Raw genomic sequence first — 14,184 nt, forward strand, 5'->3', positions numbered from 1 at the left:
TGGAAGTTTTCAGTAAGATCCTACCCTCTTGGGTTTTTTTTTTTTTCCTCCTGTTCACCCTACTCTTGTTTTCTTGCTGTCTTGTTCCCTACAACAAGACAAGAATAAGAAAATCAAGGAACGAACACATAGGTGAGGAAGAAACTAAAAAAGTTTGTTGAAATAAAGTGATTTAAACATTAGATGATTCACCGAACTTATGATGAGAAGACGCTGTTTACACAAAGTAAATGGTACATTTTACAGTAAACGATTGTTGTTGTTTTTTATAAGATGAACGTTAAAGCTGGAGTTCCACAAGATTCAATTTCAGGGTCTGTATATATTAATGCTTTTGACAATAATGTCTCCGATTCTGATTTGTATTTATATACTAGTGGCACTCAGATCTTAAAAAAAGCAATTGCAACCACACCGCAAAGTCTCAATGATCTAAAATCAGTCCTAAATGATCAAAAAACAAAACCCATGGTATTATATATATATATATATATATATATATATATATATATATATATATACACACACACAGACATTTGACCTTTCAAATATTTCAAACACAGCCCTTGCAGGGCAAACCAATAGTATTAGTGTCATCATATAAATTCTTAGCGTTCTATTAAACAGTGATCATATTAAACCAACTATAATAAAAGAAGTCTAAAATTAAAACTAGGTTAAATTTAGTTGTTTTTTGTTTAGAAATTACAAATGCTAAATCTCTGTCAAATTACTAATTGCCCTCTGCTTGCAGTGCCAAGAAAAGCAATACTGGAGTATTTCTGTATATAAGGCAACTCTTCCCTGATGAAAAAAAAACCCAATAGAGTGGTTTCCACTCACTACAAATACCATGACAAACCATCAACTAACCATTAAAACTATTAACATTGCCATTATTGGTGCTTGATGGTATCCATTAGACATAACATGCCACCAATAGAAGTCAACAAATTACCAGTAGAGACCATTACAGTTTCCGATAAAACCAATACAATTACCATTATAACCATTACAAATTCTATGAGGGTTTCTATTGTTTTTTTCAGCAGGGTTGGTCAATTTCAATCTGCTTAATCTGTATTTTCCCCCAAATACAAGACATGAAATACAATTTCCATTCTTATTGTCACATGTCTTTAGATCTTCTTTAGATCGATGATATCTGGATTTGGTAAGACAGTATTCATTGTAGTACCGCACTATCACAGAACGGCTCACAGGATCATCTTGAAATTCATCTCATTATCAGATTTTTAAATGTAAACTGTTATTTATAAGGACTTTGTTTTGGTATGGATGCTCCTGTTTTTAATTGTTTTTAACTGTTTTTAAGTGTTATTTATGATCCGTGTCTGAATGTTGTTTGCCGTTACTACAGGGTCTCCCAAAAGTCTCCATACAGAGGGGAAATTAACACTTTTTTTAAAAATAGCAAAATCTAACTTTATTTACAAAGGATCTTCTTTGTAAACACACACGGAGTCGTCTCTCACACTCATGATGAACTCGTGTTAATACATCTGGTGTTATGCATGTAATTGCAGGTCCATCGCAACCTTGTGACTTCCCGTTCCAGCCATGAGAACGATTTCAATGCGTTCTTCTTTTGTCAAAGGCATTCTTAATAAAGGTTATCTGGAAAATTTATATATATATATATATATATATATATATATATATATATATATATATATATATATATATATATATATATAAACTAAGAATTAAAAATTTTGGAAGACATTTCACTAAAAAAAATAATAAAATGTGTTAATTTCCCTTGTGTATGAGACTTTTGGGACACCATGTATTGTGTTGCCTTCTTGGCCAGGGATTGCTTGAAAGAGAGATATTTGTCTCAATGTGACCAAGACTAATACGTTCTGTGTACTAAGGCAACGTATAACTTTATATTGTTCTCATCCAGCTGGAGGCACACTGGCCCAGAGTTTCTCAAAGGAAATAATAACCCAAAGGAACTTGTGAGTTTCAGCTAGCTACTAGAGAATCTGAAAAGGAGGTTAAAGCACTCTCCTATAGCCTCCAATCTCCATGCTGAAGGGAACACAAGCAAACAAATCAATCATGCTGCTGCTAAGGAGCGGTAACAACATCCGTTTCACATGATCTTCTTCACAGATTACCACAGACACACATTTAGAGTGCTTCAATCTGTTATACTCTGCTACACGTTTTGCAGGCAGTTTTTCAGTTTCACTTTCAAAATGTAGTAAAGCAGTAAAGAGATTTCACGGCTAAAAAGTACAGTATGGCTCCCTCTGCATAAAAACACACAACCTCAGTAAACAAGTGCTTCTAAGTAAAACAGAAAAGTCCAGATTGAACACCGAGTAGGTTCTAATCAGTCTGGAAAGGATTCATGATCATCCAAGATCTAAATAAATAACATGTGGACTTTTACAACTTTGCAAACTCATTTAAATTTAAATTCTTTGCAATCTATCAGATCGTATATTCGTTCATTTTCATATATTGATATATATGAATTTCATATATGAATTCATTCATTTTCATATATTGGATATACTAGAAGATAAATGTTTTAATGAATAAAATGGTAAAGAAGGAAAAAAAAAAGAAATAAAGAAAAAGCAACAATTATCCACATTATAAATGCAGCAAATGGGGTTTTCTTACCGAAATTGACTGCACAAAGATAGTCTCCAAATATAGTGCACCTCCAAAACATCTCTGTACTCTCACATTCCCTCTTACTTTTGTCTCACACACATTCTCAATGCCTCCACCCACCTCCCTTTCTACTGTTCAAAGCCTTTGCTGTGAACTCTGCAATCACATGGTGTGTTATTGTCACTATGCCATCCCACTAGGACTTTTTACTCCATGTCCAACTATTTTAAATCATTGTGAATCAAACAAACGGTTACTGTGTGTAGAGAATTTCAATGAAGTTCTTTTATATAACACGTTACAGGGTTTCTATAGAGGCTCGTTTTGCTAGTAAATCTGTTATATGGAATATAAAGTGTCCATGGCTGTGTTTTAGAAAGCATGTAAGCCTCCCCAAATTGTGTTTTGGGTTTTTTTGCATTCATACTCATTGAGATCTGGGCAAAGAGCCCATTCCCAGTCATTATCACTGCTGGTGTGAAAAAAAAAACCCCACACCAATCATGCAGCACAAAATGAATTATAACAAATCATAAGCTCTAGATTTGTGTTCTGACTGAGCAGTGGTTTCTCCATGCTGTGCTTTTAAATGTCCATGTAGATGTAGTTACATCAAACAAGAAAGAAGACAGACAGGAAACCTAGTGTGAATGTTTTCATACTAGTACACAGTGACTACTCTAGAATCTTATTAATATACACTCACTGCCCACTTTCACATTCGTGCAATTATCCAATCAGCCAATCATGTGGCAGAAGCACAATGCATAAAATCATGCAGATACAGGTCAAGAGCTTCAGTTAATGCTCACATCAAACATCAGAATGGGGAAAAAGTGGGATCTATGTGACTTTGAACGTGGCATTGTTGTTGGGACCAGATGGGCTGGTTTGAGTATTTCATAAACTGCTGATCAACTGGGAATTTCACATACAACAGTCTGTAGAGTTTACACAGAATGGTGTATAAAACAAAAAACATTGATTGAGTGACAGTTCTGTGGGTGGAAACGCCTTGTTGGTTCTGTCAACCAAGAACGAGAATCTGAGGCTATCATGGGCACACGCTCACCAAAACCACCTGGTCTTTTTCCGGTCTTCAACTGACCAGTTTGGGTGAGTTTGTGCCCATGACAGCTAGAGATTTCTGTTCTTAGCTGACAGGAGTGGAACCTGATGTGGTCTTCTGCTGTTGTAGCCCATCCACCTCAAGTGGCTTTTCTGCTCACTACGATTGTAAAGAGTGCTATAGACTTCCTGTCAGCTCAAACCAGTGTTGTCATTCTCCTCTGATCTCTCATTAACAAGTGTTACAGGCTACATCTGAAAATGATCAAAGATTTTCACATGATCATTCTTGAGATGATATGTTAGATATCAAGATAGACCTTAAAACCACTGCTAAAACAATACTCCTGATTTCTCAGGAAAACAGAACTGAGTACCGTGAAGATGAAATGACAAATTTAAGACGTCATTTTTAGCTTTAACGTGTTCGGGGGTCCTGTTTCTGTGTCATGCCTCAAACAGGGTTCATTGAGCTCCCATCTCCAACCTTCAGCCCGCTTTGCCTTGAGCATATCAAACACAGGGCAGGACTTCGAGCTGATGGTGAACGCTGACAGTTTACCTGATGCATCTTTACTACCTGATTATGGTCCAGAAGGTTCAACCAGAGACTGAACATCTTATCTTAAGCAAATTTATCATAAGCAAGTTATCTATTGCTTATCCTGAACATGTTAGGTCTTACAGATTTCTCCTCTATCTCTTATTGATTATTAATTTTTATCTCTTTGAGCTTTATCTCCTTGCTTATTTTCTTTAGCAAGCACCTGTCTATCTATGTAACACATTCACAATAACAAGTCTAATGTGCATTTTATGGTGTGTTTACTGCTATTATTGTTTAATGTAATTTGGCCACTGATTTGGAAATATATTTAAATTTCACTTTCAAAAACACCTAATAAGAAACACTCAAATCAGTTAGCCAACCTTGACATGAAGACATCGTCACTAATTGTGATAAAGGTGTTTCGCAAAACGTCAATTATCGAAGAGTAGACACCCCTTAAAATTGATGATCAGCTCTGGTTGCTCAAAGTGCTTACTCATTCTAATGTACTGTGTGTGTGTGTGTGAAAAACACAAATTGATTGATCTGGGACTCTGCTGTGAACTAAAATTTGGCAGATAAAATGAGAAGGTTTATTTATTTATTTTCCTTAACTTTTTGGAAAATTTTGAAAAAAAAAAATCAAAAAAATAACCAAGGTTAATTGTTAAGGTAATGAAATTACATTACACAGGCCTTTATGAAGTTTACATACAAAACAGGAAGTGGTCATCACATGACAAACAGATGAAACGATTTTAACAAATTATTTGGTAAACTGTAAAGCAATTATTAACTTTTATAATTAACTAGATTATTGTCAAAAACTTAATTCAAGAAAAAAAAAAGTAATGCCTTAAGGCAGTGGTTCCCAAACTTTTCCAGGGCAAGGCCCCCCAAATGGCATTATCATTTGACCGAGGCCCCCCTTTTGCAAGATGTCTTTAAAACACATCTGGGAGAGAGAGGGATGGGGGGAGTGAGAGATGGGGAGAGGGAGAGGGGAGAGAGAGGGTGCAGAGGGAGTATAGGGGAGGGAGAGAGGGTGAGGAAGAGAGAGGGAGAGAGGGGGTAGAGGGAGGATGGGGAGAGTGAGAGAGAGAGGGGGGGATGGGGAGGGAGAGAGGGGGTAGAGGGAGGATGGGGAGAGTGAGGGAGAGAGGGGGGATGGGGAGGGAGAGAGGGTGAGGGAGAGGGGGGGATGGGAAGAGATGGGGAAGAGGGAGAGAGAAAGAGGGGGAGAGAGGGGGGAGAGGGAGAGATGAGGAGAGGGAGGAGAGGTAGGATGGGGAGAGTGGGGGAGAGGGAGGGAGAAAGAGGGGGAGAGAGGGTGAGGGAGGGGGGGGTGGGAAGAGATGGGGAAGAGGGAGAGAGAAAGAGGGGGGAGAGGGAGAGAGAGGGTGAGGGGGGAGAGGGAGAGGAAGGATGGGGGAGAGTGAGGGAGAGGAAGGATGGGGGAGAGTGAGGGAGAGATTGGGGATGGGGAGAGATTGGGGATGGGGAGAGGGTGATGGAGAGAGGGGGGAGGGGGAAGAGGAAGAGTTAACTCGTGTAAATATGTTTTGTACAAAGGACTGTTTAGAGTGAGGATTTTCTGGTTCCTTTTACGAGACATGCAGATGTGTCTCACTGTCCGTTCATCTCTTTTGACACGGGAAGCCGCTGTTTGCTTTTACATTTGAGCCGCTGTTTGCTGCCGACGAGCTCCACTACAGCACCATGGACAGTGACGACGAGGATGACGTCCACATGCCTGACCAGCGTGAGGAGGAGAAAGATGTTGATGAGCATGAGGTGCCTTTTAGAAGCCCATCCCCTTTACCAGACCCATCTCCATTAAGAAACTCACCCACATTTAAAATACCAACCCCTGTGAGATTTCCATCCCATTTAAGAACTGCATCCAGTATAAGACCAACCTCTTTACCAGGCCCATCTCCACTGAAAATCTCACCCACTTTTAAAAGACCAGCCCCTGTGAGGAGGCTATCTCCTGTAACGCCAACCCCTGTGAGGAGGCTATCTCCTGTAACGCCAGCCCCTGTGAGGAGGCTATCTCCTGTAACGCCAACCCCTGTGAGGAGGCTATCTCCTGTAACGCCAGCCCCTGTGAGGAGGCTATCTCCTGTAACGCCAGCCCCTGTGAGGAGGCTATCTCCTGTAACGCCAGCCCCTGTGAGGAGGCTATCTCCTGTAACGCCAGCCCCTGTGAGGAGGCTATCTCCTGTAACGCCAGCCCCTGTGAGGAGGCTATCTCCTGTAACGCCAGCCCCTGTGAGGAGGCTATCTCCTGTAACGCCAGCCCCTGTGAGGAGGCTATCTCCTTTAAGAAGACCATCCACTGCGATGATCCCACCCCCTTCTGTTACTCCTGCATCCCCTGTTCGTATCAGGGTCAACAGAACTGACTTTTTGGCTGGTCAGCCTTGTGTTGTAGGCCACATTTTGATTCCCATCCAAAGCCGGAGGAGGAGGACAACGAAGAAGCCACTCCTAGTAGCTTGTGAATCCTGTTTAGGAGGAGGAGGAATTTATCAGGAGGCCTGTCCGAATCCGTTCTAATTTAATTCCTATATTTTATATATATATATATATATATATATATATATATATATATATATATGAATATGATCGAGCTAAAATTTTCAAAACCTCATATTCACTACCTCATACTCATCACTTCACTCTCACCACCTCATCATAAAATGTGTAGTGAGTATGAGTGGTAAGTATTTAACATCTAGATTCCAACATTAGTCTTTCATTATTATTATTATTATTATTATTATTATTATTATTATTATTATTATTATTAGTATTATTATTAGTAATAGTAGTAGTAGTTGTATTATTATCATTATGATTGTTATTTTATTTGTGATAAGTATGTCACCTGTAGGATTTTGCAGTAGTATTTCTTTTAATTATTTGCTATAAGTATGTAACCTCTAGATTTCAGCATTAGTCTTTTTTTTTAAAAAAAATTAATGTATATTAATTACATTTATATGGATAAAATGTGAAGGTTAATCAAATAAGTATGGTATATTCATGGAAATATGTATATATTTCTACGTTTTTAAGATTAAGTAGATTACTATTAAGCAATAACACAAAACAGACAAAAGTAATACATGCCCCCCACCCCTCAAATTGGTCTATAGTCTATTAATCCGCTTATATAACAGCAATTTGCCAACCAGAACAGTGTTTAATTGATCAATGAACAAACTCTCACACAATTTAATAGTGGTTTACAGTTCTGAAAGTGTAACCAAGACTCCTTCCATAAATGTTAAAGAAATATCTACTAACCAAAAAAAAAAAAAAAAAAAAAAAAAACCAAGCATTGTTCCTCAGGTCCATAGCCCTCCCACTCGACCAAATACTCCAGCTTGCCTCTCCTGTGTCTAGATTTGATGATTTTCTTGACACGGTATGCCGGTTGTCCATCAATTTCCAGAGGGGTCGGAGGAGTTTCAGATGGTACTTCTGTAGACAGTAAGTGACTTCATTGATTCGCTTGAGGATCTTGAATGGTCCAGTGTATCTTGGCGTTAGTTTTTTTTTTTACAGCTATGAGGTTGTCTTAAGTCCTTGGTGGACAACCACACCCTATCACCTGGTTGCTAATTAGGGTGTTCGTTGTGGTGGCGATCTGCTTTGCACTTGTATGTGTCTGTGGTCTCTTTCAGGCGTCGGTGGGTGTCAGCCCAGACACGCTCACTACGTTCAAACCATTGGTCAACAGCAGGAGCTGCGGTGGGAGTCACGTTCCATGGGAACAGTGGAGGTTGGTAACCTAGTACTCACTGGAAAGGAGTGAGATTGGTAGCTGAATGACGTAGTGAATTTTGGGCGTACTCGGCCCATGGCAGAAACTTGCTCCAATCCTCGGGGTTATTGGCACAGAAAGTATGGAGGAATCGCCCTAATTCCTGATTGATTCGTTCAACTTGTCCGTTGGCTTGTGGGTGATACCCGGAGGTGAGATTCACTGTTACTCCCATCTTAGTCATGAAGCTGGACCACACTCTGGAAGTAAACTGCGGGCCCCTGTCACAGATAATCTCCTCCGGAATGCCGAAATATCTAAAAAAGTTCAGCTGTCACGAAGGCGGTGGGGAGAGCGGGTAATGGAATAAAATGTACGGACTTGGAAAACCGGTCCACTGTGATTAGAACTGTGGTATTTCCTTGGGATCTTGGTAAATCCGTTACGAAGTCAACGGATATGCATGACCAGGGGCGTTCGGGTATGGGTAAGGGCTTGAGCCTCCCAGCTGGGAGGGTCCGAGGTACCTTATTCTGTGCACAAGCTGAACAGGATGCCACCACCTTGTGTACATCTCCCTCCATATTTGACCACCAGTACTTCTCCTTTAGGAGATGGTGTGTGCGCTGTGCCCCTGGATGCCCTGTACCGAGTACCGTGTGCGCCCAGATGATGAGTTCTTGACGGTACTCTTCGGGTACAAAAAGTTTGTTCGGGGGACATTTTACGGGTACTTGCGACTGGGGAATCTCCTCTAGTTCCTGGTCCAGATCCCACTCTAGCGCATTGATGATACATGAAGGATGGATGATGTACTCTTCATGCTCGTTGACACGTTCTGTGTGGTCGAGACGAGACAGGGCATCAGCTTTTATGTTCTTGGACCCTGGTCTGTATGATAACGTGAAGTGAAACCTGGTGAAGAACAGGGCCCATCGGGCATGGTGGGGTGTGAGTCTCTTTGCAGTGCGAAGATACTCCAGGTTCTTATGGTCTGTGAAGATGACAAAGGGATGTGTAGCCCCCTCTAACCAGTGTCTCCACTCCTCCAACGCTAACTTGACTGCCAAGAGTTCATGATTTCCCACACTGTAGTTTCTCTCAGAGGGGGAAAGCTTTCACGAGAAGAATGCTACTGGATGGAGCTTTGGTCTCTCTCCGAACCGCTGGGATAAAATGGCTCCTACCCCAGTCTCTGACGAGTCTACCTCCATTATAAACGGTCTAGATGGGTCCGGGTGTTTGATGATGGGTGCAGTAGTGAAGGCTTTCTTGAGCTTGTCGAAGGCGGTTGGATTCCGTGACAGACGTTTGGGTTTCCCCTTTAGCAGGGACGTTAGGGGGTTGGCGATGGCGCTGAAATTCCTAATAAACCTTCGGTAGAAGTTTGCAAACCCCAGAAACCTCTGTAGTTCCTTGATCGTCGTGGGTGTGGGCCAGTTTACTACTGCCTGGACCTTTTCTTGGTCCATGGAGATCCCTTCGGGGCTGATGTATCCCAGAAATGCAATGGTGGTTCTATGAAATTCGCATTTCTCAGCTTTAACACATAACTGATGATGGAGCAGTCGTTATAGAACTTGGAGGACGTGGTGAACATGTTCCTCCCGGGAGTTAGAATATATTACAATGTCATCTATGTAGGTGATCACATGGCGTCCCAGCATGTCACATAACACGTCGTTAATTAGACATTGGAAGACCGAGGGAGTGTTAGAAAGCCCATACGGCATGACCTGATACTCATAGTGACCTGAAGTTGTGCTGAACCCAGTCTTCCATTCATCTCCTTCTCGAATCCGGACCAAGTTGTATGCACTGCGTAAGTCCAGTTTCATGAAGATGGTGGCAGTGCGTAGTTGTTCCAGAGCGGCTGGTACTAGAGGTAGTGGGTAACGGTACTTGATGCAACACAGGTTTAGTCCTCGGTAATCAATGCATGGTCGTAAACCTCCTCCCTTCTTCTCTACGAAGAAAAACCCCACTGATGCTGGAGAAGTAGATGGTCGTATATAACCTTGGTGCAATGCTTCCTGAATGTACTCCTCCATGGCTTTTTGTTCAGTTACTGTTAAAGGATAGACTCTCCCTCACAGTGGTGTAGTGCCTTGAAGCAAATCGATTGCACAGTCGTAATCTCGATGAGGAGGTAGTCCACTAGCCTTCTTTTTACTGAAGGCTTCAATGAGGTCGTGGTAAACACTGGGGATCAGAACGTTGTCTGCCCTGTCAGGGCTCTCAACGGACGTGGACGCTAAAGGTGATCACAGGGACTTGGAGACAGCGACTGATGCAGTGAGCTGACCAGTGAGTGATCTCCCTTTGATTCCATGAAATTTGTGGGTTGTGATATTCGAGCCAAGGAAGACAGAACCACTGGATGCCGGGCCATCACAATGACATGGAACGTAATTTCTTCCTGATGAAGAGCGCTGGTGCGGAGGTTAATAGGTTCGGTGCAGTGGGTGATTAAACCATCTCCAATGGGGGCTCCATCAATGGCTTGGACACGGCAGGGGGTGCTGAGAGGATGAACAGGGATGTTGTATTGGTGCATGGTCTCTTGGTCAATGAAATTCCCCACCGCTCCAGAGTCGATCAGCACCTCTAAAATACAGGAAACGCCTGAGTATTCTAATATAACTGTAATACAAATGCAGACTGAACCGAGTACTGGGCAATGGGTTCTAAACTCACCCCGACTGAGGTTGTTTGGGAGTTTTGGTTTCCCCTCGGGTAGAGCACTGTTTGAGAGGGCATTGTTGCACAAAGTGGCTCTTCTTGCCACAGTAGAAACAATGTTCACAGCGCAGTCCTTCTCTCTCCTGCATGCTCACCCGAGTCTGTCCCAGCTGCATGGGTTCACCAGGGCTCTCAGACGCTGGTACTTCCGCCTCGCTGCATATGGAGCGGCGGCTCCGTAGTAGACGAGCCAGGCGTATAGCTAAGTTAATGAGTGAGTCGAGAGTCAGCTGATCATTGCGACACGCCAGCTCCGTTACGATGTCGGCATTTAATCCCCGGGGAAACAGTCTTTAGAACGGGTTGATTCCATCCACTCCTAGCGGCCACAGTACAAAATTCAAGAGCGTAAACCGCCACACAAGGATAATAATTCCTCCCCAATCTCCCGGTTGTCTGGAGAATAATCGAATACAGTGCGGAAACGTGATGTCAGCTGATCATATGTGCTGATGACGTTCCCTTCCTGTTCCCATTCCGCCGTGGCCCAGAGGAGAGCTCCCCCGGTTAAGAGTTCCATGAAGTGGATTATTTTCCGATTCTCCGTCATGTCTGGGTACGTTGAAAAAAAACAGGGAGCACTGGAGTGAAAAACCTCGGCAGCGTGCCAGATCTCCGTCGTACTTCTCCAGCGCTGGAGTGGGAGGTAAGCGTGTGGTCGGTGCCGTAGAAAACTGCGCGGTTTGGTTTAGCCGAGCTACCGGCTCAGTCAGGCTTGCGAGACATTGATCATGGTCACTAATCATCCGGCCATATCCCTCGATGGCTTGCGGCCAACGGGGATCTCCCGCTGCTTCCATTGGAAGGCGAAGTATTCTATCACGAACCTCGAATCGGCACGGAAGCAGAAGCGGGCGGCAGGTGTAGAGCGTGGTATCGGGAAGTTCAAGAAACGTAGTCGTAAGACAGGCAATGGTCAAGCGATCGGACGAACAACACAAACGGGGTCAGGCAGAGAGCGTAGTCGAAACCGGAAACAAAGGTCGAGGATAACGAGAAGACTAACTAACTAGATCGGCTTGGTAACGCAGAGAAACGAGTTGACTGAACGTATACTTCGCATTGACTCTAAGTGAATGACATCCCTAAGTACTAGCGGTGAGGGTGCGTGTGTGATGTGTGCCAGGTGTGACTGATCAGAACTCCGGGGATGGTGAGCGCATGCGTGCATGAGAAGTGAGTGTTGCATCTTGGGAAATTGAGTTCTGATCTGACTGAGCTGTGACAAGAAACAATAACATATTAGAAGGAGCACATTAATATTAACCTATCGTACAGGTTACAGCCAGAACTAACTTATCTAACCTTAAATAAAATAATACAAACCTTCCTTCAGTCAGTCATGTAGTATGACGTGTACTAATATCTGTAAATAATAATATAGATATTAATGTATAGGTTAATATAGGTTTATAATAGCTGCATTGCATGTTTATTTGGGTTTTTTTTGCTTTTAAATAATCAATAAAGTATCTTTTTTTTGTTCAACACTCATGTCTCAAGTGTCTTTTCTTACAACACACTATAAGCATTTCTCATGGGTTTCACATATACTTACAATGTAGAAATTCTCCTTCAGTTGAAACCTTGGTGTTCAGAAATAATTAAACAGTTTTCTTCACACAAGCAAATACACTCTAGCCAACAGTCTGAACCTGTTAAATCTGTATAATTAATAATCTCGTGTTGTTTTAATGCCAAATAATCTGATAATAAATTAATTTCAAGTGCAATTTTGCTGTTAAGATTTCATAGTTAATTATCACAACTGATTGCAGCTAGTTGGTCAATTTATTCATTTACAGGTGAAATGTACAAATTAACGAACCATGAGGAAGAAACTGAGTTCAGAAGGGTCTGGATAACCAGTTTCCATTTCCTTTCTACAGCACTTCCTAATTTACCTAAATCTTTGCACATTTTGATATATGTGATTTGACCCTGACACTGAGCTGCAGCACGGTGGCCAAGACCATACAGCGGTTTAACGGGACAGGTTCCACTCAGAACAGGCCTCGCCATGGTTGACCAAAGAAGTTGAGTGCACGTGCTAAGCGGCATATCCAGAGCTTGTCTTTGGGAAATAGACGTATGAGTGCTGCCAGCATTGCTGCAGAGGTTGAAGGGGTGGAGGGTCAGCCTGTCAGTGCTCAGACCATATGCCGCACACTGCATCAAATTGGTCTGCATGGCTGTCGTCCCAGAAGGAAGCCTCTTCTAAAGATGATGCACAAGAAAGCCCGCAAACAGTTTGCTGAAGACAAGCAGACTAAGGACATGGATTACTGGAACCATGTCCTGTGGTCTGATGAGACCAAGATAAACTCATTTGGTTCAGATGGTGTCAAGCGTGTGTGGTGGCAACCAGGTGAGGAGTACAAAGACAAGTGTGTCTTGCTTACAGTCAAGCATGGTGGTGGGAGTGTCATGGTCTGGGGCTGCATGAGTGCTGCCGGCACTGGGGAACTACAGTTCAGTGAGAGGACCATGAATGCCAACATATACTGTGACATACTGAAGCAGAGCATGATCCCCTCCCTTCGGAGACTGGGCCGCAGGGCAGTATTCCAGCATGATAACGACCCCAAACACACCTCCAAGACGACCACTGCCTTGCTAAAGAAGCTGAGGGTGAAGGTGATGGACTGGCCAAACATGTCTCCAGACCTAAACCCTATTGAGCCTCTGTGGGGCATCCTCAAACAGAAGGTGGAGGAGCACATGGTCTCTAACATCCACCAGCTCCGTGATGTCGTCATGGAGGAGTGGAAGAGGACTCCAGTGGCAACCTGTGAAGCTCTGGTGAACTCCATGCCCAAGCGGGTTAAGGCAGTGCTGGAAAATAATGGTGGCCACACAAAATATTGACACTTTGGGCCCAATTTGGACATTTTCACTTAGGGGTGTACTCACTTTTGTTGCCAGCGGTTTAGACATTAATGGCTGTGTGTTGAGTTATTTTGAGGGGACAGCAAATTTACACGGTTACACAAGCTGTACACTCACTACTTTACATTGTAGCAAAGTGTCATTTCTTCAGTGTTGTCACATGAAAAGATATAATCAAATATTTACAAAAATGTGAGGGGTGTACTCACTTATGTGAGATACTGTATATATATATATAGATTAGAGCTGCAACAACTAATCAATAAAATCGATAATAATCTCTTATGAAAATCGTTGTCAACGAATCTCATTATCGATTAGTTGGTCTGCGTGCAGCACGGGGCATGTTTACTCATTACATTACTTCTGTTCTGAAACACGCTCCGGAGAGTAAATACTAAAGGTGTGTCCCAAATGAAGTACTATACCCTTACACTATGCACTGTGTACTCTACCGTCTAGTGTGTGAATTTTAGAAAGGTAATATCATCTCAAATATAACACT

This window comes from Ictalurus furcatus, chromosome 9 (genome assembly GCF_023375685.1).
Source record: "Ictalurus furcatus strain D&B chromosome 9, Billie_1.0, whole genome shotgun sequence".
In the NCBI taxonomy this organism is placed as follows: Eukaryota; Metazoa; Chordata; class Actinopteri; order Siluriformes; family Ictaluridae; genus Ictalurus; species Ictalurus furcatus.